Consider the following 25,963-nt stretch of genomic DNA (forward strand, 5'->3'; position numbering starts at 1 on the left):
GTCAACTCTCCATGACCTACTGAGCCCTCCTCAAAAAAGGAATTGATTATTTTTCTTATTGCTCTCAGCCAGCTACAACTTGGGTTTTAACCCTAAGCTTAATTTTCCTGTTGCATTTATTCCTAAAAACTGTCTACTTCCAGGGCAATGGTCCACATTTGTATCTGCATTCACACAGGCATTTAAGAGGCTTCTAGATTTTTTTTTTTTTTTTTTTTTGACCTGTAAGACCCACCTCAAGCCTGCCTTCCTAGACATAGGGTAGTAGCTGTATACAGCTTTGGACCAGGAACTTCTTGTTGCCAGATTTTCTCAAATCTCTGTTTCTTAGGCCTTTGCATTGAACTGACCCCCAGTCCTAAATGGAAATATGGGCCTTCTCCTTAGTCTTCTTTTTGCAACAACCTCCATGCCACAAGTAAGTAGCCTCATGCCCTAAGCTGACAGAGGTACTCTGCATTATATGGCAGCAGCAACAATCAGTTTAAGTGGTCTTTTTCACCTGGATTCACATGTTAACTCTTGTTAGTCTGAATCCTTGCCTTACCCACAAGATTAGTGCAAGCCTATCCCAGTAGTCTGTTCTGTTTCTCCAAACTGGTACCAGGATTTAACCTATCTCCTTTCTCAATTCTTTTGTTATGCTGGGGTGTTTTTTTCTAGTACGAATCCTGCTTATTAGTAAGTAGATGGGAGGAAGCAAGCACGTAGAGAACTGGACAGATAAGGAGTCTCACTCATATATTACAAAGGAAACACCTTTTCTTCCCTCCCTCCAAATTGAGATATTTTTCCATGCTTAATCTAATCGTTAAATCTTACCTTTTCTATTGTTTTTCTTACATTAGTGTTTATGATTTCTTAAAGTTCTTGAGTAGAGAGAATTCTTTATTCAAAATTTTCTAGATAGTAGGAATCATATTTAACATCCACTGAAATTACTTGTCTGTGGAATAAAGCAATGCTTCTTGCTTAGAGTATAAGCAAAACTCATCTCTAGCACTCTCACAAAACACAATTCAGGATGAAAATCCATGGGTGAGTGTTGACTATCAGACTGTAAGATCTTATTTTCTCTTCAGTAAGAGAGTATCAGTGATTGCAATGGTAGGCTCCAATTAAAAAAAAAAAGCCTGAATTTTGCTTATGAAACTTCTATAATGATGTTTGCAAAGATGAACTGCATTTTCCAAAATAAATCATGCAGCTTATTTTGCATGCATGCAAAATTAGATAACTGAATGTGAGGAACTGCATATGTAAATTGTATATTCTCTTGGTAGCTCCGCATATTTTGAAACTTTTCAAAGTTCCTCAGGCAATGAGTAAATTATTAAGCAAACAGACCTCCTTTCTATCCATTCCCACCATGTATAAGGTTAAATGATGGGTCCTTAAAAATAACTAATAAAATGGAGAATTACTAGCACATAAAAAGTAACCTTAGGTTCTTTTTGTGCAGAAGTATAAAACCAATTAAAACGGATAAAAAATCAACCCATTTTTCAAATAATTAAGAATGAAATTACTTGCATTTTCAAGTAGAAAGTATATTTCAAAACTCCTTGGTACTTCTGTTACATAAGTGTTTAAAATGCTGCTGTATGCTATGTGTCCAAACTTCAAAGAAGTCACAGATACATATGATTAGTTTCTTTAATACACAATTGAGATGCTACCACAAGCAAATATAAGTAAAATAACTGACTAACTAAGGATACCTTTGTCAGATGTCATGTACATGAAATTTCACTGGAGATTGGCCTAATGTATTGTCATGCTCAGCCATTATGAAGAAATAGCATTAAGTATACAGCATTGCTTTCCTCATTCGGTCTCTTAGTACTTCCTTGCATTGCATTTTGGCCTTGTGTTCTTGTTAAAACGGTAATATTTCATATCATATAGTCCGTTATCCTGATGAAGATAAATATCTGACTGACCACATGTAAAATTCAGTTCTTATTGCTTTTTAATGAAAGTTTTTACAGCCAAATACGTAGAGAACTTCTTTTTTTTCAACTTACAATTTCTTGGGTTCATTCAGTGACCAGACATGTTACTTGTTGAAACCTTTCTGAAAGATTAGATATTACAAGTTAGAACTTCCTTGACTTTATTTTCTTCCAATGCTTTTCTATTCCTATTCTTATTTTAATGCCTGTGTGCTCTTGCTGTTATCTAGGGAGCCCCGCTACTAACAAGAAGCCAAGTTCTGTGTTTCTTAATTGAAAAACCTCCTGTAGATTTCAGTGAGTTCTGGTCAATTGATGTTGACAGAGTTCTGCTTTTCCAGAAAGTCTTGCTCATGCACAATGGCTGCATATGCTGAAAATAGTGATGTCTGTTTTTTGACTTTAATGAAATGAAAATTCTGTTTTTAGTTATTTGATTCCAATATAAAGCACAGAGAAATGAAACGGGCAAGCAGTAAAACAAAACAATGCAAATTCACGCTTTAAGGATTAAGGTTATGAGTAAAGACTAAAGTTGTTCCAAGTGTCCTAATATATAATATAACTGTCAGTTTTTCTTCTCTTTTTGTCCTGATGTGCTTAAAAAGAAAGAAAGAACACCTGCTAGAGCCCTGTCCCTTGAAACATGACAAGGTGGTTGCACTAGTATGTTCCCTAAGGTCATGTTGATGACGCTGGGATTTTGGAGCAGTTATTGTCTGTTGAGTGTTGGTTTGGAAGCTGTGGTGCTGTTTTTATCTTAGAAATACTGTTTGTGAACCAGTACCCGCCTCCAGCAGTTAAAGCATAGCCGTGATGTGTATATAAACAGTTCCCTGAAATTCTTCACCTGTTCTTCCTCACTATTCCATGGAGCTGGAGTTGTTGCTATGGATAGTAAGGACCATGCTGAGTTACCCAGACCTTTTGGGTGCCCCAAAGTGGACACAGTATGTGGTCCTAAAGTGCTGAATAGAGAGGAATAATCATTTATTTGATTTGATTTGCCTTCTTGAATTGTTTTAATAAAATGCCTCAAACAACTCCAATTTTAAAATGAAAATTAGATCTCCAGTTTAAGCAGTTACTAATCAGATTGAGGTTGTGAGGTATGTGTGGACCACCTGTCCTGTTTTGGGTAAAAGATCTTTTTTAATATCAAAACTTAAACTTGTGAATCAACAGCTCTCAGAAGTCAGAGAATGTAGTTCAGATAAAATGTTAATAATGAAAGAAAACTGTATTTTATCAAACTAAATACCTGTTCAGAAACTTGCTTTCAGTGACTACAAATTAAGCTTTTTTTTTTTTTAAGTTTTCCCCTCCCTTTGCTAAGGTTTCCCCTCTTAGCTTTTCAAAATATATTAACCTGATCAAATCTGATCAAATAAAACTGTTTTCTTTTATGGTGAAGCATGCAAACCTCAGTTAATTCCATCAGCCTAGATAATTTAAAAACACATATAAGCGGAGGGCTACTGAGCTGTTACCTCTGAAGCCTTCAGATCCTGCAAGGCTCAATCTTGGTACTTACAACTTAAAATGCCATGTTGCTTTATACAGATGTTAACATGGATTTCTAGAAATAAGGAGATGATACCCGGAAGTTTGCTTTAAATCAGGGACTTGTTTACTCCTTCATGCTATAGATTGTGAAATTATGGTTTTAACAAAGTTGATGGCAAAATACCCATGGATTTAATATGTATGGATGTGTCTGGATCATCTTTTACAGGCTGGGAAGTAAAAGGAGACATTCTTGGAATTTGCATTCATTTCTGGTATCTGCAGCTGCTGTTGCAATTTACATCTTTTTCAGTTAGGTTTTTCTAGTGCTATTGATGACTCACATTCAAAATATCTCTTCTTAAGAAGATGAAGTAGCTTTGAGGTGGTGATTGGGAAATGGTAATCATTAATCTGAAAAGTGTTTAAGGGCTATTGTTGGGGAAGAACTCTTCTAGGTACATATTAATATAGATAAAAAAGAACTTTTGATACTTCCAGCAATATGCTATATTGGCCTATATCTCAACAAGTTTTTTTGCTGTAAAGTGTAGTTATTAGGAAATAGACTTGACCCCTTCTATTTGTTAATATCCTGAATCTTGTTTAGTATTATTACTAAATGGTTGCTTGTTTTCTCTGGAGGGGAGGCATGAAGCTTATTCTTCATCTCTAAAATGCAATGAGATGCAGCTCTGAGCCTCATCTAAACTAAAGGTAGAAGAAGAGGGTGTAGGGCAATAGTTTCAAAAATAGGATTAATTTTTAATATTGATTTTGAAAGTGCAGGGTAGTTTGTTCTGTCTTCCTACAAATGTGTGTTCTACTGTTTTTTTGTTTCCTTTTTAAGGCACCAAGATAAGGAGGCTGATCCCAGAGTCAAGGATATAAATGAGATTCCTTTGGGTTCAAGGAACTTATGCTGGTCTGCTAATTTGCTGCATGGAAATACAGATGGGGCAAGCAATTGTTTCTTCCTTCTCCTTTGTTATAGGTCAGAATTTTCAGTGTCTGCATGTAACTTTGATTAATTAAACACACCTCATCATGGCCCTTAGCTCCAGTTTATTCAGCAAACATGGTATTTAAGTGTGCAGTTTCCAGTGAGAAGGTTAAATGCAAATTTACTTCCACTAAACTAAGTAGTTTTTTCTCTTTATGTAAAAGGCTAAAGATGTATTAAATCTGTGAATAATCATGTGATGTGTACAGACAGGAAAACAAACAAGGTTTCCCAAATACAGCAGATACTGCTGTGTATTTTATGGGTCTGATCTGCTGGCACACACATGTCAGTAGGGCAAAATAAGGAATAGGTCTACATCACTCTGTGCTGACTAAGCAGACCCCTCTGCTCAGAGGATATAGTATGGAGAAAGGTACACTCAATTGTGCTAAACACTTTCCTAATTAAACACGGGTTATTGTATAGGAATCTTTCTCCAAAAACCTGTAGCTGGCCCTGCTGCAGTTTCCAAGACAACAGCTCTCTAAAAGTCTCTCCTGTTTTCCTGTTTTGTTTTTTTGTTGTTATTTTTTTTGGGAGGGGGGGTTGGTTTGAATTACTCTGTGCATTTCTTAAGCTTAGTGAATTAAGGGGCAAAAGCTGGTACAGTTCTATTAGCTACCCTTTTAATAATGAAACCAAACTACTTCAGCAGACTAAGTCTAAAGTAAAATGTGTTTTGATGCTATATAATCAGCTATACATTTTACATTTCTTGTTAGACATCTTTAAATAATCTAGCTATGCATCTTTATTCAGTTGGCTACAAAGTTATGTTATGTCATGATGTTTTTATTTGCTAGAAACATTCCTACCTCTGAAATATATTAGTATAAGAGATGTCAGGCTTGGACAATCTTTTAAGGGTCCTCTACGAGAAGCAAAACTGAAAAGCACTCTAGCATAGAATCAAGGAGAATAGATTACAGTTTTACATGAATGGCGTGGGAGATTTTATAACCCTTCTTCTAACTTGTTTTCAGAAACCCAACTCCTTTACACTCACGGGGTAAAAATTTAGATTCAGCTACATGTGTGAATAGGACTTTACCTATCCCTTAATTTGCAATAATATGAGTTAATATATTTGATTTGGCTTACGTTCACTTTATAGTTGTCACATAAAATAGTTGTATAGTAAGTATGAAGAATATTGGTAAATCTGCAATAGGTGCAAGAGCTTTCAGAGGTGGCAGATTCCATATTGCCCTACAGCTGTGTAATGCGAACATAAAACACAACCACTCCTACTTGATGTGAAAAGGTTTCACACTTAAAAATGCTGTAAATATAAATTACTTACAGTATTAGACGATACAAGCTTAAAATTGCTTTCTACTGATATAGCAGTGCTGCCATTCTTTACTGAAGACTAGCATTTAACTCACAAGACTATGGAGTTATGTTAGTCTTATTTAAACTTATTGATCTGAAATGTTTAATATCAGTTGATTAAATTAATACAGTGGTGTTCTTCACTGTAAAACTTCATATCAAATGTTTTACTGCTACTGTGTGCTAAGAGAAAATGCTTGATATATAAGTGACGATAAAAAGTAATGAAGGATTTTTTTTTTCTTTCCTCGTTAATGGAGACAGTGGCAATTTTTTTTGATTTCACTTCTCAGGTCCTGAGATAAGGCCCCACTTCATGTCAAGTCATCTGGCTTTCAGAAAGATTATTTGATGTTCTTTGCAGAAGGGAGATATTAAATATTGCTAAACTCCAGTGACAACAAATATAGCACATAAATTTCTGATGTGTGGCATTTCCTATGCATTACATTTCCTCTTCATTAAATTCCAGTAATATGCTGCCATTCTAAACACGAAAAAGAAGAAACCATGTACCTGTTTTCTAGCAGGAATGGTTCTTACTACAACTGCAGAAAAATGATTTCTTTTAGATCTTAACCTCATTTTTCAAACCATTTTGAACTTGATCTTAACTGTATTATGGGGCTTTCAGAGTAACTCCTTCCCTATACTTAGTTTCCCAAGTAGTCACTCTAGGCTTAGACCTTGTAGTGAGAGTACTAAATGCTGTTTTAATAGTTGGAAGAAAAAAAGTGAAAAATGAGAAGGTTTTTGTGGTAAACACTTGCACTTCACATGTTTTACTATAAAATTCTGAATTCAGCTTTGGCTACTAAAAAAATGATTTGCTGTAAGATAAGAATGATTACAAGAGAATCGCTTTTAAACATATAGAACTCTCAATTATATTTTAACATGTTGTGGAGGAACCCTCAGACACAAGGGGGTGCACTAATTCTTTAATGTTAGTATCTTAAGAGACTTAATTCTAACATGCCTTGGCTTGAATTTTTGGTGGTAGATTGCAGAATTGTCCTTATGTGATTGTGCCAACAGAGTGCTGTGACTATAATACACCCCTCTCAATAAAAATTTTCTCTAGAATCCTAAAATTAAATCCTAAAGTTAAAATCCTTCTTCAAAACAGAAAAAATAACAAGAAAAAGCCTAAGCCTTTCCCCTATTGAAATCGTTTATTGCATATTTACCTGCACCTAATATCTTTGTTATCTCATTTACTAATGGATGAAGCAGTGATGAAGATTGTATTTGAAACACTTCTCTCTCCATGTCTTAAGGAACTGTGTGTTAATTGGGAATACTCACCTGCATCTGAAACATAGGTCAGTTTTCAGTTAACAGTGAAGAATCTCAGACTGAGTAGGCCTGACTTTGCTAGTGTTCCCTGGTGGTCTTACTTCCAATAACTACTGAATTTGGTGCATAATATGGAGATATATCTTATGGAAGGAGTACATGAGTGAGTAAAAAACCCTTGAACAGACCATACTTAATTGTGGAGGGATTGCCCGGAAGCAATGAGCTCCCCGGAAACAATGAGCTCACAACAGCCACCTTGGTTAGTGTGAGATTGCTTGCTCTCCTACCTGGGCAAAGAAAAACCTTCTGTTCCTCAATATTAATGACAAACTTCTACAAAAAGGTGGTCAGCTGAAACTTCTTTTTGTTTTAGTCTTTGGAAAGTGTTGGTGTTGAGTGAAAAGTTTCTGAATGCTTCCATAACTACCTTCTGTCTGGTGTATATTTCTAGACTGTTGCATGTTAACCAATAATCCACTACTATCTTAATTCATGTGTTGTCAGGGGAAAAGGCTTTCTTGTGTCATGTTCAACTGTAAACCAAAATTGGTATTGTTAATAATCTGTTTAAAGGTTTTAGCTAAGCTGTATGTTTTCAGAATATATTAAGAATTGCTTTTGTATTTCTGATGATTTTTTTTTCCTCTGTATGAGTTATGACTTTTATTTTGCCTTACATTTTGGTATTTCTGTTTTTTTTTTAAGATTGTCAGTGATGTTTGTTGCAATGATTTGTTTTTCTGCAACTCTACTCTTTTGAATTTGTGTTATGATAGGCAGACAAATTAGCATTTTTTTTCTACCTTCAGTTGATAACAGTGTACTGTTCTGCAGAGCGTGTGTGACAATAGATGCTGACCTTGCTCCGTCTCAGTTGTTGCATCCTGTTCACAGCTAAAGGATGGCAGCATCCATTATCATCAACTTATCATTGTAGTTTTAGTCAATACATAACTGAACATATATGGAAGTCCTCCTGGCCTTTCTTTCATTTAGAGACAATGAATAAATAACATGATAATGAACAACAACAATAATGAAAAGAATGCCATAGATAATGAATGAAAAATGAGTGTATTTTATTAGTACATTTTAAGGGCTATTTTGGTAGCACTGTAAGTTCTAGAACTTTTCTCTGGTTAAATTAAGTTTATACCATTGCTGAAAGTGCATAGTGCCCCATTGCTGAAAAACACTTCATGCTTTCTTGAGCACAGAAACTTCCATTAGTGATCTCATGATCTGATAGCCAGCTGCTCTCTGTTATTTATAGGAAAGCATAGTTCTTCTTGTTCAGGAAAGGTGGTAAAATTACAGAAATTGTTCTAGAGGCAAATAATATAGCATTCCCCATAATAACCTCCCCTTAAATTTTGGACTATTTCACTGGAAGATTGTTGTGTGGGTTTTCTGCTTTTTTGCCGCCTTGGATCATCACATACCAAGTTCATCTTTCTTAGTCCTTTACAGATAATGAATATAAAGAAGCAGAGTTCCCAAAGTCCATGCTAAATGAAGATAACTTCCAAGATGATATTTTTGAAAGGTATAATAAGCGTCTGTGTCTATGTATATTATAGAATTCTGAATTAATTTTCTCAAACTATATAGTGAAGGATAATGAACCGAAACATCCCTTCCAGTCATGTTTGAAGGATTTCTTCATGTCTAGATTTTTCCCTTGATCAGTCCAGATCTTTAACCCTGACTTAAAACCATGTTGTTGTGTGTGTGTGGGGGGGGGTGTTGCTGCTTGATGAGACTGGTATATGGCCTGAAAATATTTATACCATCATATGATATAAGTATGGTTGAAATTTAAACTGTGCATTCTAAGGAAGTGCTTTAGTATATCAATTGGGAGTAGCATCTTCAAACCTGAAAAACAAAAAAAGCTATGTAAATAGTAAGTGAGAAAATGTATGCAGAAGATGGAACCTACTAATTTGTTTTGCTGATTTTTATACCATTTTTAGCTATGGCAGAAGGAGCAATATTTTGTGATAAATGCATATTATTTTGTAAGTCTTTTGGCAAACACCTCCCTGAATGCAAGAATACATGCACCTCTTTCGTTTAACAAATTCTTGTAAAGCTGTTTGACCCAGATCGGATGTCTGTCATTAATTGGTTACTATTTAAACATTTCTTCAAATGGAATAGATAAGTCTGAAAATTTGAACTAATGGTGATTATTTTTCAAGAAACCGACAGAATGTCTTTCAGGGAGGTGAAGCTGCCTACAAGAGAAACTTGAGTTGATTTCTGAAGACATCATCCAAATCACTTTAAAATGTTCATGACTTCTGTTTTTCTTCTTTAAAATGAAGAACTTCAGGCAGATACCTAGTGCAGAAAAAATTTGGAAAGACTCTATCCAATTTCTACTTAGTGTAATTCAGAACTGCTTCTTGATCTGCTCTTGATTGTCAGTATGTATGAGTTTCACTTCCAAGACTGGAAAAAAGCAGCAAAAGGGGTGTTAACTTCCAATCAGTGTTCCCTCAGATACCTATACTAGGAAAGCATAGGTGAAATGTAGGAAAGCAGTACCACCTTTGTTAAACAATGTGTTTTGTTGAGGATATATTCCACTTCTGGCTGCTTGAGATGACCTTATATTGAATTTTACAGATCAAGGTAGGTTTTATTTATCTTCTTTGCCTTGAAACAATATATCCCACTTAAGTAAAGAGTTGTCAGTGTGCTATTTGCATAGCATATTCAGTGTTCAAATCTATTGGTTGCAGAACTTGCCCATACTGAAAAAGATTTCTGCTAGTCTAAATATATGGATTAGCAGAACTACTACTATATACTACTACAGAATAAAAATGTAGATATAATAAATAAATGTTATTGGCTGTAAGTGTGAAAGCACTGTCATGACCTTGAAATAAAGAACGGACCTTGAAATAAAGAAAGGACTTTGAAATAGAGAATGCTAATGGTGATGGCTGTTTAACTCTCAGTAGGAAATCTAGAATTTCTAACTTATTTGGGGGCATTTTATATGCTTCATCTTTTAAACTTTTGATGGAAGAACTACATGCATCTACAATCATGGAAAGTATTTGGTTATATTTTAGGATTATTCTTTAACATTTTGCTGTATCCCCAAATCCAAAAATGTCATTCTAAATATTTTAAATTAGCAAGATAAAGCCCACTCTGGAGAGCAGAGACAATGCCTGCATACGTGATTGCAAGCTACTCACATGAGACAGTTTTTATGCAGGAGTGTAGCTTTGTGGTGTGACTGATGTAGGTACTACAAACCTATTTAAGGTACCATTAAGCTGTTACTTAAAATATATACATATATAACCAAAATGAGTGGTTTAGGAGTTTTTGGTCTAAAAGATGTAGCTACATTTACTGAATTTTAAAAGGGTTTTGTATTGAAACTCTTTTTTACATAGATAAGATGTCCACATTGAAAAATTCCTAACCTCCCTCTCTGCTATGGCTGATGCTGTGTTGATGACTTACCCCTAGCACTTACCACTTCTTACTCTTTCTTTCCTTTCTCACCCTTCTGTCTCCTCCAAATAATGCACACTTAAAGAAATCCAGATAAAAAAATAGTAGTAGCACTGCATAAATTCACCTTGACTTTACATCTGAATGTGATGTTCTCTTCTAAAGAACATTAATAATTGATTATAAAAATGCACTCTCCTTCCAAGTTATTGTCCTGCTAATTTGCCTCTGATAAATGAGAATATATAGATACTCTCTCAGAAATGTTTGTATTTGATCATTATCCTTATCTAAATAGTGATACAGTGAGTTAGAGAAAAAGGGAGGCTTGGTCAAATGCCAATTTCTTATGGTATTTTGTAGTAACGAATGAGTATAATGTCTCAAAAAGCTGTAGCTAATGACATAGGCTCATCACCACTTGCTTTGCCACAAGCACAGAAACCTTAAGGCACCTTTGAAATAGGTGTTAAATCGCCTATCTGCTCTATTTGTCCTTAGATTAAGATTAGATGTTATATTATTGAACCAATTTTGTGTAATGATTAATTTCCAGGTGAGTAGTAGTGGATAATGAATCCAATGTTCAGCCAAAGAAAAACAGAGAAGTGTGGACTTACAGTTCCTTGGGACTTAAACTGGGTGTTCTTTGTGATAAATCTTACATGGGCAATCCATTTCCACACAGTTCATTAACTACACCATCTCTCTGCTGCGAAATAGAAATTAAGATCAGCCTTAATAAATACAATTATTGTTGAGAGATGTTTTTCTAATGAATCATATGCTTTAATGAGTGTAATTACATTGCTTCCTGTTTGCATGCAGAAATGAGTGGCCAGTGATTCTATATGCAATTGAAACCCTGAGAAAAGTAAGATCTGTGTCCCCCCCTTTAGCATAGACAGGGATGTTGAAGGACAGTTTTCAGGTATCTCTGGAAATAAATAGATATAAATCATAGGACTTTAAAGAAAGGGCTGATAGGACTGGAAACATAGAATTAATAGGCTTGCATACTTTTGAACAAAACAAGTTCCTCTGGTACAACGGATGGTGGTAAATATGGCTTGCTGACCTGATGCCACTAGGACCAAAGAGTTTGACACTGTTTAAAAAGGTCAGGCCTTGTCCTCAGCTATACCCCAGAGGAACTTTCCATCTAACTAGACTTTTTTCTCTGAGCAATTTGAGCATTATAGTTCAGATTTCCTCATGTTGTGGTAAGTTACCTGTCAAATTAAAAATGGAAAAGGAAGACTAAATCTGTCTGCAATTAAACTGGGACAAATCAAGGTTTATGCAACTCAGAAAAGAATGTGCAAGGGTAAAAGCAACAATACTATACCACATGAACAACAAACTTTATCATAAATAGAGACCTTTGGGGATTGAGAGTTTTCTCTGTTATTTGTGGGAGAAAGAGAGGTTTCTCCTGCACTGCATTCTGATTTAATACCAAGATCTACTCGTACAGCATGTTTTATGTCCAAATGAGTGTACTCCAGGTACTCATATGAGACCACTAAATAGTGGGTTGATATCAGTTTGAAAGTATAAGTGGCCAGTTTTTGGGCTATATTGGCCTAGCTGTTCAAGTATACTAATTGCTACTTAGGGTATCAAAGAACAAGTGAAAGCTTTATTTTATTCCTGTGCAGTGCTTTATTAACAAGCAAAGTCTCAAACTTTTAATGCTTGATCTAATGTGTTGAAAAGTGATAACTGTTTGAAGAGATTGGTGTACTAGAAGCAGCACATTTTTTTAAAAGTTGATTTTCCTTATGGGAAGTTCATCAAATAGATCTCTGGAAATGATGTATACATATTTTCAAAAACCAGTAACACAAAACAGGATGCTCTTTCTGATTTAATTGACACTGGTGGTCTTCTAGGGAGTTAACAGAGGCAAAATAAAGCTGAGTCACTGCTTAGAATGAGCCAGATTACCTGTATTAATGAATGGCGTAAGTGACTAATTTTGATGGCTGTAGATTATTCTGCAAATTTCTTTCTTGATGGTCAATGACTGTTAAAACAGCAGAAAAGGTAATATTCCATGATACCTGATGTGCATTTTATCAACTAAAGTTAAGGTATATTGTCTTTTATTTGATGACTTTCCACAATTTGTGAGAAGGCAGAGCTCTGCTTACTCAGTCCTTTAGGATGTCTTGAGACAGCAACCCAAATACAAGCCTGATCTCGCTCTACAGAGGTAGTGATGTGAACAATTCTGGTCACTGCTAATCTGAGATGTGCCATTAGTTGTGACATAATGTTTGTCCATAAATAAATGCAGGGTACTTAGTCTTCAGTAGAAGATAGTGGTCTGGAGCTTAACTGCAAGAGTTTGTGCAGGAGCAGTTACCCTCCCAGGGCGCCCCGCAGCAAGTGTAACCATTAGGCACTTATTTCCATGTCTACACCTTCACTGAAGTGAGGCATTTCCTCTGTGTAGTGCCTAACACAGTAACTGAGTTAAGACCAGGACCAGTGAGAATGCAAGGCATGGTATTTCCAATAGTCACAGGGATTGCTGCAGGGGTAGCAAAACACAGGATCTGGATGCAAAAGTGGATGATGCTGTCAGACATAAGTAACTGGAATACTAAACTGCAGCTACAGAGCAACATAAAAGCCAGATGCTCAGCATCCGGCACAGGGACTTGATAAAACTGAGAGGAGAATCCAGTGATGCCCAAATTTTTATTGGCTTCTGCATCTCTTTCAGTTGTACATCCTGACACTAACTGAAGACAATTTATTAGAGTGAGTGGTTTTGTAGAGGTCTATAATGGCCTAAGTTTGTGTAGTCTTGTGTTGCCTTTGGCTACTTTGTTCTCTTAATTATGTTCTAGTGGTGGAAGATGCCAGTATGACTTCAGGCACTCCTCCATGCTGGGTGAAGAGTGGACAACTCTGGGAGGAATTTTGCTTCTTCGGTTTCCCAGCATGGCTGGGAAATATTTGTACTATGACCTTAAGTGCAGTGCGCTGTGCACCATTCTATTAGTGGCCAGTTGTACTGCCTTATGTTAAAGAGAGCACAGGACCAGAAGCCCAGCTTCTCCCCTCCACGTTTTTGTTACATGAATGCAAAGTAGTTATTTCCATGTCAGAATGCACTGTGGCTGGCTGCTGCAGAGGCGTTATCAGTGCTTGGCAGCTCTTTGTGCTCTCTCCGTGTGAACCTGTGTAGGAGTTGGCCACAGTCTGGCCCTTTAGCATTAGGTCTCGGGGGTGTTGGTTTTCTTCATTACCCTCAGTTACGGTCATTAAACCTGGAGTGTGCAAGACTCTTGTCTTGATTCAAATTTAAAAGCATTGCTAGACAGTTTCACTGTATGACAGTTTACCTGATGTATATAAGTTCCCTCTCTTTAAGATTTGCTAGTCACCTCAATTCTGACATGAACACCAAAAATTTTAGCCACGTTCTTTTTCCTCTAGTAAGCAGAGCTCTTGAGACAAGCCAAGTCATTTTCTTTTTTGAATTAACTACAGCCAGAAGACCAGACTAGACAGCAAAATGGTAAAGGAACATTAAGCTGGAGAGGCTCCCCTTTCGATACTTAAGAGGTTGTCTGATTTGCTGTAAAAGCTTGCTGCACTCTTGCTGAGGGTGTTAATCCAGTTCTCACCATCCTACCAACTGGAGACCAGGACAAACAGGAACAGATTAATTACTATGTCACTTTTCACTTTCAGTAGCAAAAATATGTATCCATTTGTGCCTGTGATGAATACGGTACCTAATTCCATTCTACTTGTAAATTTTTGCTTCTGGGACATTAGATGTTTATAAGTGTTGTGATTTTCAACAAATATTCCAAAGAAAAATAACAAGAAATAATGTTCAGATCAATGTTTTATGCGCTTGAAGAGATTGTATTTGTGTTTTTGTGACAGCTGCCAATTCTGCATGTGGTCTTTATGTTATGTTTTTTCTCTTTTTGCTTTCAACTTGTGGCAGGCAGGTATGAATTTACCAGTGCAAAGAAGAGAACTGAGACTAATTTGTAGAGTTCGCTCTTAGGTTGGAATTATGTCCACCTGTCTTGATGATTCCTTCTGACTTCAGTTATTAGTCAACATTCTTGTGACTCTTGGGAAGAAAAGCTGACGAAGATAAATACTTACTTACAAAGAATATGCTTGTCTTTTATTCCCTACACAATGGTTTAAATACTGTTCAATAAAGAGGCATTTAACTGTTCCCTCACTTAAGCTGAATGGAAATGGAAAAGAGGTATTGTGCGCAGCAGTTTAAACATAGTGATATAGTCACATATCTCCTGTTTCACATCTCAACTATGTGCAGTCATATGTTAAAATAGCATGAGACAAGTTAACAAGTAGTGGATACTGAAAATACCTGCTTCCAGTTTTGAGTCCCCAACACAAAGAAGATGTTGATAAATTTGAATACCTTTTAGGGCCACCAAGATGATTGGGGAAGACGAGTAATGGAGCACAGGCCGGATGAAGAGAGTGAGCTTAGTCAGCCTTGAGAAGAGGTGTCTTTGGGGACAGAACTGCAGCCTTCCAATGCCTGTGAGGAGCTTACTGAAAAGACAGAGCCAGGCTTTTCACTGAGGTGCACAGCAAGAGACAGAGGCTGTAAATGGAAATGGGAGGTTCTGACTGCATATAAGGAAAAAGAAATCATTATAAGCATTCTGGTCTGAATTCAGAGTTGAATCTGCTTTGAGCAGGAGATTGGACTAGGCATCTCCTGGGGTCCCTTCCAACCTGAGTGATTGTGTGTTCTCTGCGATAAGTAAAGATTTACATAGACAGAAATGTCTCACTCTCATTCTTCTTTCCCCATAGAAAAAAATTTGAGTGGTCTGAAGAAGTTGTTATGAATGTTTTGAAAGGTTTTAGAAGTTTGAAGTGTAATTCTGTGAACTAGATTCCAGTCCATCTATAAAATTTTAACTTTGACATTAAAGTTGCATGTGATTTACAAAGAAGGCATGAGAAAGTTTAAGATCTGTGAAAACTTAAGTCGTGGATGCCTACTATAGCTGGCATATCCTTACTTTTTACTTTTGCTAGTATTCTGGGTTTCCTTCCACTATAATAGAGGTAGATTCTGTTTTCAGCCTTTTGTGTAAATTTCCTTGCAGAATTTTGAGGGTAAGAAAGAGTTGAGTCATTTATTATCACGGTTAAACCCCAAATCAGTTTACGATTTCATTGATTATCATATATAGACCACTGAGTTAAATCTGAGGGGTGTAAATCTGATACAAATATTGATGGCTATGTTTTAAAACTATTATGACAAACTGATAGTGTCTTCAAATGGTATCAAAGTAATTTTACTGAAGTCAAAAGAACTACAAAGATTCATCTTAGCTATGCATCATCTGCAGACATAAAAACACTTTGGCCTCATTTGACTGTGTCACGTGAAATGGAGAGAGAGAGAGGGTATGTTTAGGTGGAGAGCCCTTCCTTATCTTGGTAATCAACATTTGCCTGCCAGAGCCCCTCATTCAAGGACTTTCCCTGAGCCAGTTTCACAAAGTAGAAAAGAATAAGAATTTATTAAAGCGGCAGATGCAACAGGTTCGGAATTGCCATTGATAAATGCACTCGCCGTGACAAATTTTCCTTCTTTGAGCTCAAACTAACAATTAAGTGCTTTTAGTAAGGTATTCTTTCCCGGGTAACGTCCAATGTTGTTGAAGGCGCAAGTATTACCAAAGAGGTGTCCCTGTTTGGGGAGGAGAGAGGTCCAGGCCCGTCGACCTATCCGTAAGTTGGCGTTCTTGTCCTCAGAATGGAGGAACTTTTATGCCCTGAACTTATACTCTTGCCGAAGTGGGGCTGAGTCAAACACCGTGGGATGATTGGTCCCTGTCGAACTCAGCGGATGGTGTCATTGACTGCTGGCCTTTTCTGCCCTAAGTAACAAGGCCAGGCTGTAAGATTTCCTCTTCGTCCCAGGTGTCATTTCGAGTTGAGGACTGTTGAGTGGCAAGACCTCAGCCTCACCCCGGGCGTTGCTTCACTGATATGGACGTTAAACTGCAAATCACCCTTTGCATCTGTTGTTTACCCTTGGCGGGGATGATCAAGCCACATAGACCAGTATCCCACAGACTGCTGTCAAGATTTCATGTTCTTGTTTATTAGAAGGTCTTGAATGTCATGATCATGAATATAGAAAACTTTACAAAACCCATGAGTGGTGCTGTCGTTACCTAAATAGATAGCCATGAGTCCATGAGCATGGACTCATCCATCTGTAAAAGTCAGCAAGAAAATTGCTTGTTAGGTTTCTTCAGCTGCAAGGAACCACAAATCTTGGTTTATTAGGAATGAATTTTCAGAAAGCATTTTTGGGAAACTGTGTAGTCTTCTTTCTTATAATGTCTCATTTTTTTTTATAGTGCACATCAAGGAACCAAAATCATAACCAAAGCCAGATAAGGTTGATTTCTTTCTTTTCCCATCAGTCTCATCTCAGAACCAAACAGAAATGTTTAAATGTTGAGTCAAAGATAATAAACAATACAATCTTTTCTCTTTCCTTCTCCCCGCCTCACCTTCCCCCCCCCCCCCCCAAATGGAATCTTGTCAGGACTCCAGAAAGGTTTTTCTCAGTGTTTTTAGTATTTTTAAAATCCAGATGGATTAAGCTCAGTTTTACAAAATTAAAAGAACTATATCCTTCATCCCAAACACAACCATTCTGAGTTACAAATTGTATGGTTTGGGGGCCATTTTCATATAAACATTGCATTGTGTTGTTCATTACTTGGTTTCTTTCCCTGCAATTGAAACCTGAAAGAAGAGAAATAATTCTTCCATTAACAAATGGAATAAGGTAGCACTTGAACTTTGTACATATTTGGGGATTTAAAAGCAGTTTGAATGTTCTTATGTCCTTTGTTCATTGCAATATTTTGTGTATGAGGCCAAGGTGCAGCAATGCACCTTTGTGAAACCTAGAGAGCTCTAAATGTGATTATCTCAAATTACTGGAGCTCTTCTAGATATGGAACCTTTAAAACTCAAATGAGATTTAGAGGCTTTCCATTTTATGTCACCACTGATGCTACTATTCCTGAATGGAAAGAATATCATGCTGAGCTTGAATTAAGACCATGCCTCCCAGGCTGTTCCTGAAAGATAAAAAGACTAAAGACTTTCAGTTTTTACAAAAACAGCAAAACATGTTAAGTGGAGGATTTTTTTATTCATTCCTGCTGCTGTATGTCATCTGTCCAGTTAACATCAAATATGCCACATATATGAAATATTTTCTACAGTTGCTTATGAACATAGCAAAAACAGAGTAACGTTTCATTTTAAGCATCTCATCTGTATTAATTAGTTTGGAATTTCTTAGAGTTGAACTAGTCACAGTGAACTCATTTGGTAAATCTATGCATGGCATATATCTGTCCCAGGGTATTTTACTGTGTTTTAGAGCTAGCTGAGTTATCATTAAAGCAATTTCTTACTGAAAGAAAAAAAAAAAGTAAGACTAGATGGAACACTTTTTGTTTCACTTGTATTTATTTTCATGCTTCTTTCACAGGTTCTGTGTTTATAGAAAACTGATTGTGTTTGAATTATCCATTACTTTTTTAATAGATCAATTAGAGGTCATGATAAGATGTGTAAACAGCTTCTGTTGACTAACTCATTAAGACTAAACAAAGTGCTTACAAAGAGCTTGCAACGATTGCTCTACAATAACTAGATGTAGCAGAAAAGTATTGGTAAGCTAGCATGGGGAGATAGGGGGATTGTTGTTTACCACCAGGTGCTTCTCAAAAAGAAATTGCCATCTCAGGAAAACCAAGGATTGTTAACTGCAATGTATTTGTTATGAGCACACCAGAAAAATAAACTCTTACATACCAAATACTGTTATATGGGTGTTTTTTAGAGTGGTGGTGGTGGTGGAGAAACCCAAGAAGGGGAGAAAAAAATTCTATGGGACCCAGTAGCAAAGCTATGTCTGGATCCAGAATTTAGACTTTCAGAAGTTGTTTTGGGACCTTTAAATAACAAGACTTTCTTATTTTCATAAACGGCTGTTCTTGGGTTATACTTGCATTTGATTCATATTGTGCCAAAGACTATATTTTCAGTGCTTTATCCTGTTTTTCAGATCATTTTGTAAGGTTTTAAGCTAATTACACTCTACTTTGTGAACATTATAGAAAAGGAGAAAGTGTGAGGTGAGTTTGCATTGTGCCTATAGTATATATCAAAAAAAGGAGGGAGGAAATCAGGTGCATGTGTCCTTTTCCTACCCTTCCCTTCCTTCCCTCACAAACACAGATGCAATGGCCTAATTCTGTTGGAGCATCCTAGTAACAGAACTGCCATTCATAAGTCATAGGACTGAATCAAACACACCGGGAGGGATGGCTGATGTTTCTGTTCTTGTAAAGTATTTTCTTTTAAGAATATGATGGCCAGCCAAGAGCCAAATCTTGCATACTCGTTGCTCAGCAATGACTGAGAGTGAGATCACATAGGGCAGTAGGGAGAAAATTTATAGCTACTTGGGTACAACCACTGAAAGTTACTACCTAGCTTACTGAGGCATTTAATTTCAGTAGGAGTTAGGTACCGAAGGCCCAGATCTATAAAGATTTTTAGTATTGGCCTTATTTTTCTTCCTTTAAAATCAATGGATCTACAATGAGGGCTTCAGTATAATCAGTTGTAGATCATCACTGAATGCCTTTGACAATCCTACTTTTTATTTCAGAAATTCACAGCTGAAGAAGAAGAAACCTAGCCATTAATTTTTTAAATGACATAGCTGCAGAAAATAGTATATTTAAGAGAAAGATTGCTCTTTGAATGCTAATGTTTTAGCTGTGGTTATCTAAGTACAGAGGGGAGACACTGGTTGTATATAGACATCATATCTGTAATTAGACCAGGTAATTTAGCTGGAAAAAATACACAGACTTCTGAGCATGTGAGCCCTTCCTAGGGATCTTTTTAATAACAGAGCAAGATTTAGAGGAGTAGATGTTAACTTTTACAGGATCACATAATATAGTTAGGGGGCAAAAACAAGTTTTCAGACACATGAGGGCTAATAAAGTGGTAGCAAATGTTGTTCTAAAATAATCTAGAACAATAGCATTTAGGATGATCTGTTTAAGCCCAGTGAGGAACATGCTACTTCTGAAAAGGGCATGTATTCCTTGTTCATGTGACTGCAGTTTTGGATAGTTTCATGATGAAGATCATGAAGCTAAGTTACTAATTACATTAATCGACAAGACAGATTTCAGTGGAAAAAGTAAAATGAAAAGGAAATCTCTGGAACATGGAGTGCCATGAGGGAAAGAGATGAAGCCTGTTAGTCTTCTTGGTGTGGTAAGAAATATGTAACTAGAATCTGTGAAACAGAAGTTGTCAGAGGATGGATAAGGTATGGGAAATATTGTAAAATATCGTAAAATAAATCTGTGTCTTGGCTGAATTGCTGTGTTTTGTTTCAGGAGATTTGTGCATTTTGTTTAACTGGTTCATTCTGTGGAGGGGTTTTATATGTCTTCCTTGAAAATCAGTCTGAGAGATAAAAAATAGAGTGCTTGTTTTGAGAGAATATAGCATAGGTTTAGGATATAATCATTTAAGCCTTCCTTTCAGTTGCCAATGAAGAGTCAGCTGCTAAAGGTACTGTAGTTGCAGATTTATTACCATTGTTACTTCATAGGTTTAGTTTTTCTTCTACTGGTGAGGGGAAAGGGCTTGAGGAGGACTGGATGGATCCTGTGGGTCAACAATTGGTTGCGCAGCTGGTGTTGGCAACAGCCTTTCAGTTTCGATGATCATGGAGTGCTCTTTGAGGACTGACCACTGCTTGGAAGAGATGGGAGCCACCAGAAAAAGTGGGGCAAAGCATCTTTGCCAACAGGCCAGCCAGCCTAGTAAGGAGGGCTTTACACTAGGAATGATAGGGGAGGGCGAGAATGACTAATGATCAAGTACAGAAGTGGAGGATGGGATTGGCAGCAAAGGGTCTGGGGTGATGTAAATACCAGTGTCTGGGAAGATTTAAACAAACTGGACATATACATATCCTTGTATGTATATGCCCTGACAGGATGCACCCATGAATGCTGAGGGCGCTGGCCAATATCATTGTAAGACCACTCTTGATGATCTTTGAATGATCTTGGCGAACAGAGAAGGTTCTTGGAAAATGAATTGGGCCAATGTCACTCCTGTCTTCAAGAAGGGTGGAGGATCTGGGAAGCCTGCTCAGCTTCACCCCAATCCCTGGGAAGGTGATGGAGCAACTAATCCTGGATACCATTTCCAGACATGTGAAGGACAAGAAAGTGATCAGGAGTAGTCAGCATGGACCTACAAAGTGGAAACTGTACTTGACCAGCCTGAAAGCCTTCTACAGTGAGATGTCTGGCTTGGTGGATGAGGGGAGAACAGTGGATGTTGTTAATCCTAATTCTACTGTTCATTACTTTTCACCAGGGAGAGTTGTGCTTTAAAAGCCAAAGCTTCTTGTTAAAGGGATATGCCAGAGAGATTGAGCTACAGCATGTCACAGTGGAACAGACACAGCAAAATACTTCAGTGGTGAAAGGTCTACCCTCTTCTGTGTTCCCCTATTAATTTCCCGCCCTAATTCAATAGCCTGAGGAGAGGTTAAAGGGAAGTGGTTGTTATTTCAGTAACCTATTTTTAAACAACTTTTAAACGACTCACTAATAGTTTTTAATTTGCTAGGAAAACGATAACAAAGGAACAAGCCATAAAAAGGTTTCTTCAGATCAGTGTAGTGTGTGTAAAGCCTTTTTATTGTTCTGATGTTCTACTGAGTCATGCCCGAGTTTTTCAAATCCTGGCAGATCCTTTAGCTAGAGCTAGAAGTACAATTAGAAGCCAATAAACAGTTACTACATGTAAGAGTTATCTGCTAATAAGGCTCATCTGAAGTCACAGACCACAAGAATGTGAACTGAGACTTTTAATGGGTGTCACTGTAACCTCACTGCAGGCATCTCTGACACATCTATTATCTAAGATATTATTTATTTTGACATTTGAAAACAGTGGTGAATAAAGCTTTTGAAACACTGTTATATGATATTTTAACAGCTGCATGATAGGGCTGGAATAGCTCTGCTGGTGATTAGCATGACTGCTGGCTGAGGAGAAAGCACCTCTGGCTGCTCCTCCACGCACAAAGAGCTTCGTAGACTCTAGCACAGGAGCAGGCGTTTCTTCAGCTGGAGCACAACAGCCTCAGCAGCAGGCGTGCGTAGTGTAGTTATACTGACGTTGTACCCTTCCTGGCACATAAAATAGCACAGCACTAGTGAGATCTGCATCTGAATAGGAAAAAATGTTGTCGCCTAGCTGCCTTTGTTTTGCTGAGGTAATTGTTTATGTGTGTGATGTGTCCTCGCAGTCAGTGACCCTTCAGGACGGACAGGTCCTCTTGGTGCACACTGATAATTCAGACTTTGCTGGGAAAAGTCAGCTATAGGAATTGCTCTGCCCGGTGGGCCGTGGGCCTGCAGCACGTCCCCCTGCCCGGCTGAGGCTAAAACTTGGGCAGCCCTGCACCTCCCAGGCACGCAGCGGTCACACGGTGCTGCTTTGCGCAGAAGGCTCTGTGGCTCCAGTAAAGTGGGATTTTATGAAGCTGCAGCTTCTGGGAAACTTCACTGGTAGTAAGAGCATGAATCTCCATTCACTGCGTAGCCAGTTTCATGTATGAAAAAGCAGGGGTTTGCTCCATCTTTGTTGCTTATCTGTAGGTTGGTTTGCCTGATGTTTAAACGTTATCTTCCGATGTTTTGAAAGACCTTCATATAGATTGCCCTAAGAATTTCTCTTGGCCTAATAATAACCTTCTAAAGACACATTTTGCCTACGTTGTGGCCTACTATATGTAGTAAGAATTATTTCCAAGAAATCCTGTCTGCCTAAATCTTCTCCTGTTTCTTTTGCAAGAATTTCATTTCTGTCTGAGACACAGGAGTCTGAACTGTCTTGAGCACTGGCCCAAGAGACTGAATAAACCATGGGAAGTAACTGTTCTGCATAGGAAAGAAATCCATAATTGATCCTGATTATAGCATGCGACTATAGAAGCCACCCAAGAAGAATGATATATGGCTCCCAACCCTGGAGATTATACCCTCCCAGCCATGAATTCTGGGTTTTGTGTGGAGACTTGAGCATCAGGAAAAAAGAAAACTTTTTGGGAGCTGGTTACAGAGCAGACTAGTATGGGACAAACAAAAGCGCATAGATGAATTTCTTCTTCATGGAAATATTCATAGATGAACATGGCTTATTCTACCATTTGAGAGTGTACAGGTGCATCTGTGCTGCCAGTTTGTCCTACTGCCTGTTTCGCTGCAAGACCTCATCCCATGATCATTCAGGATGTACATGTGCTAGTTTGCTCTGGGATAGAACAAACCATCAGGTTTCTTCCAGAGGAAACCTGGTCAGAGCTGGCAGGATATTTCACTCCAAGATCTTTACAAACAGGCAGCGCAAGTACATGTTGCACCAAATGTGGCTTCTCTTACCACATGCAATCTCAGGAGGTCAGTGTATGACTTTATGCCCTACACCAGGACATGAAAAGCACATTCCTAGTGTGATGTTTCAGTAATACTGCAGTGGTTAGTTGTGCTTTGTGTCTCTCAGTTTTGTGAGTACTTAGAAATAATAATAATAATAATAATAATAATAATTAATAATAATAACTATTATTTACTATAACAATAACAAATAATAATATATATCTCCAGGACCACAGGGATGGTGCAGAGCAGGTTCAGCCTAGCTGCTGCAGACTGTGGACACAGCCCTGCCCTTCCTTAGGATGCTGCCCCCGAGCAGGGTGGATAAAAGCCAGTCCTCACCAAATTGACCTGGAGGTGTGGTTCTCTCCATGACGCAAGCCCCAGGGGTGCAGACACAATCACTGCTGTGGCAGAGTTCTTATTAAGTTAAGAAGCAAGTCTGTTGTAGCTCTGCCTTGGTCTCTGACCCTGAGTAGGTGGATGTGGTAACATCCTTAATCAGTCTCTGGCTTGTGGGAGAGAACCACGTTCCTACTCTTATCTCATAATTGCTGGATGCCGTCAGGCCCAGGTCCAGAGTCAAATCCTTTTTTATTTCCTTTGTTCACTTCACTTTTGGAGTCAGAGAAGAAAAAATAAACCTTTTGCTATTATCTCCCAAGATATATTTTCTTGCAAGAACGTTCAGCAATTTCTCTTAATACCAAAATAGTTGTTTTGGTTACTGCTCAGACCACTTCACCCCTTTTCTTGTACAGCTGAATTTCAATTGTGGATAAACAGACCATCTATATCCTCTGACATGAGGTTAATGCCTAAAAATACTATGCATTTCCAAAATGATCAAAGACAGAGAACAATGGTTACCTGTTATCTTAATGGACAAAAAAGATTTCTTAGTGTGTGAAAAGGAGAAGTCTCTGGAATAACGTGAGGTATCTGCTTAGCCTCATTTGTATTGTTGATATGACAGGCAAAGCTGATGCTACTCAGAAATCACCTATGGAATACAAAAGGAGATTAAATGTTTGACTAGTTAACGAAGGAATATTATGAGCTTTTTACTTGAAAATTAAACTTGTTTGTTGATACTGCTGTTAAGGAAAATGAAAATCACAAATCTGGATGTCCTTTCAGTTAATATTAACCATCTGCCTGATTTAGCCTATTTATTTTTTGGCAGAGATTTTACTTCTGTGGTTCCTTTTCTTTTCTTTGTGATTATGAAGCAATCTTCAGTGGCATGTTAAAAATCGGAGCTGTAAAAGTGGACAATTGTTCTGGGGTTAGCTTCAAAGGCTTGTAAAGCCCACAAAGTTAAATGTACGTCCGAAGCTGACATATAGTAGTCACTCTTTACAAATGACTAGTTTGTGTGCAAGTTGCCCTCAGCTGGGAACACCCTGCAAATTCTTTTAACACAGGAATGCTTGTCGAATGCAAATCAGAAGTCAGCCTTTGGTAGACCACTTCTAACAGGGCTGTTTACCAAAGACACGTTTGAATATAGTGGGGTCGGCTGGATTTCCACAATAGCAGATGGTTAAGGTAGTGGAAGACGGAGGTTCTTTGTATCAATAAACAGTTCGCCTGAAGATAGCCAGTGGAAGAAATGGTAAATGGCCATCACAGCTGTACAAGAAACTGATTGGGATGCAAAGGAAAAAATGTGCAAAGCTATTCTGTGGATGCAGTAGGGCTCCTGCCAGAAAGATCTGGCTTCGTGTGCATGTTATTCTGCTGACCTTAATTTCATGAGAGTTTGCTGTAGTTTACCTCTGATTGATGAGACTAGAATTTGACCCATTGCCTCTTGTGAATACCTCTGAGTCACAAAGAATGCTTATACAGTATGTTTAGGAACAGGAACAGGATTTAAGTTTGCATTCCTGTGAACCAGCAGCTGCTTTGCCTGCAGCTGAAGTGATTCTCTGAATGCAAATGTGAATCCATATACTACTGAAAGAGAAAGGAAGAAAAATTTTTATTCTCGTGTTATGGTTTTTTTAAGGTATATTAAAAAAAAAAGGTGCACTGAACCTATTCACATAATAATGCATTTAAAAAATACCGATTTGATTCAGTTCTGAAACTAGAAATCTTTATCCATTGCTGTAATGGGAAGGATGAGCTAAGATGCCTTTCATGACTGTTATGCATTTATTCCTTATGCATCCTTTGGTGTATTTTGGGAAACAATACACAATATGCTGTTCAGAGCAGATTTTTTTAAACACAGGTTGTCTGTGTTAGGAACATCTGTTGTTTTTTGGTTGCATTTTCAGTAGCTTCCTATCAGTTGTATAGGTTTCTATTCTGCCCTCAGGTGAAAGAGTGGCATTTAGATTGTGATCAACAACTTGAAGTCACTGGATCTACTTCTGATCTCATGCAACTTTTCCATGATGTGGCTCTAATGATGTTAATGTTGCTGCTTCTGATCTATAATGGAAGGTGCCCCAAAAGTTTGGCAAAATTCTTTGAGAAGGAAAGATGGCCTTAAACTGTGTTTTCAAAACAAATAGCCCCTGGCTTATTCACTGATTTTGTTAATTCAGACCCAGACAGATTTTGTGACACTGAACAAGCAACATATTGAGCCAGGTTCTTTGGCATAGTTTTGCTGAGCTGCAAAAGAAGAGAAAATTTGGTCTTTTGGGTGTATGGGCAAATTAAGTTGATCTGAAAAGAAAGCGTGGTTTCTTAAAAGGCATCCACGCTTTGTAATTTTTTCCCCACAAATGTTCCTTCCTAAATCTTGATCAGCTTTTCTATCAGAGATGTGGCAAATAATTCAGTGAGCTGTT

General features: G+C 37.6%; 1 long non-coding RNA gene across 2 annotated transcripts in view; it reads left to right on the top strand.

Annotated features, from left to right (window-relative positions):
• The window catches only part of LOC136995281 (uncharacterized), a 28,635-nt gene extending 13,125 nt beyond the window's left edge, over nt 1-15,510 (top strand). The window contains exons 5-7 of one of the 2 annotated variants that reach the window (XR_010886831.1): nt 4,312-4,455; nt 8,565-8,650; nt 14,564-15,492. This is a non-coding gene — a long non-coding RNA (uncharacterized lncRNA). Of the gene's footprint in view, nt 1-4,311; nt 8,651-14,563 lie in introns of both variants that reach the window. The other variant, XR_010886830.1, reaches the window with a different exon arrangement.
• Nucleotides 15,511-25,963: the final 10,453 nt, after the last annotated feature.

Source organism: Apteryx mantelli, chromosome Z (assembly GCF_036417845.1).
Source record: "Apteryx mantelli isolate bAptMan1 chromosome Z, bAptMan1.hap1, whole genome shotgun sequence".
Lineage (NCBI taxonomy): Eukaryota > Metazoa > Chordata > Aves > Apterygiformes > Apterygidae > Apteryx > Apteryx mantelli.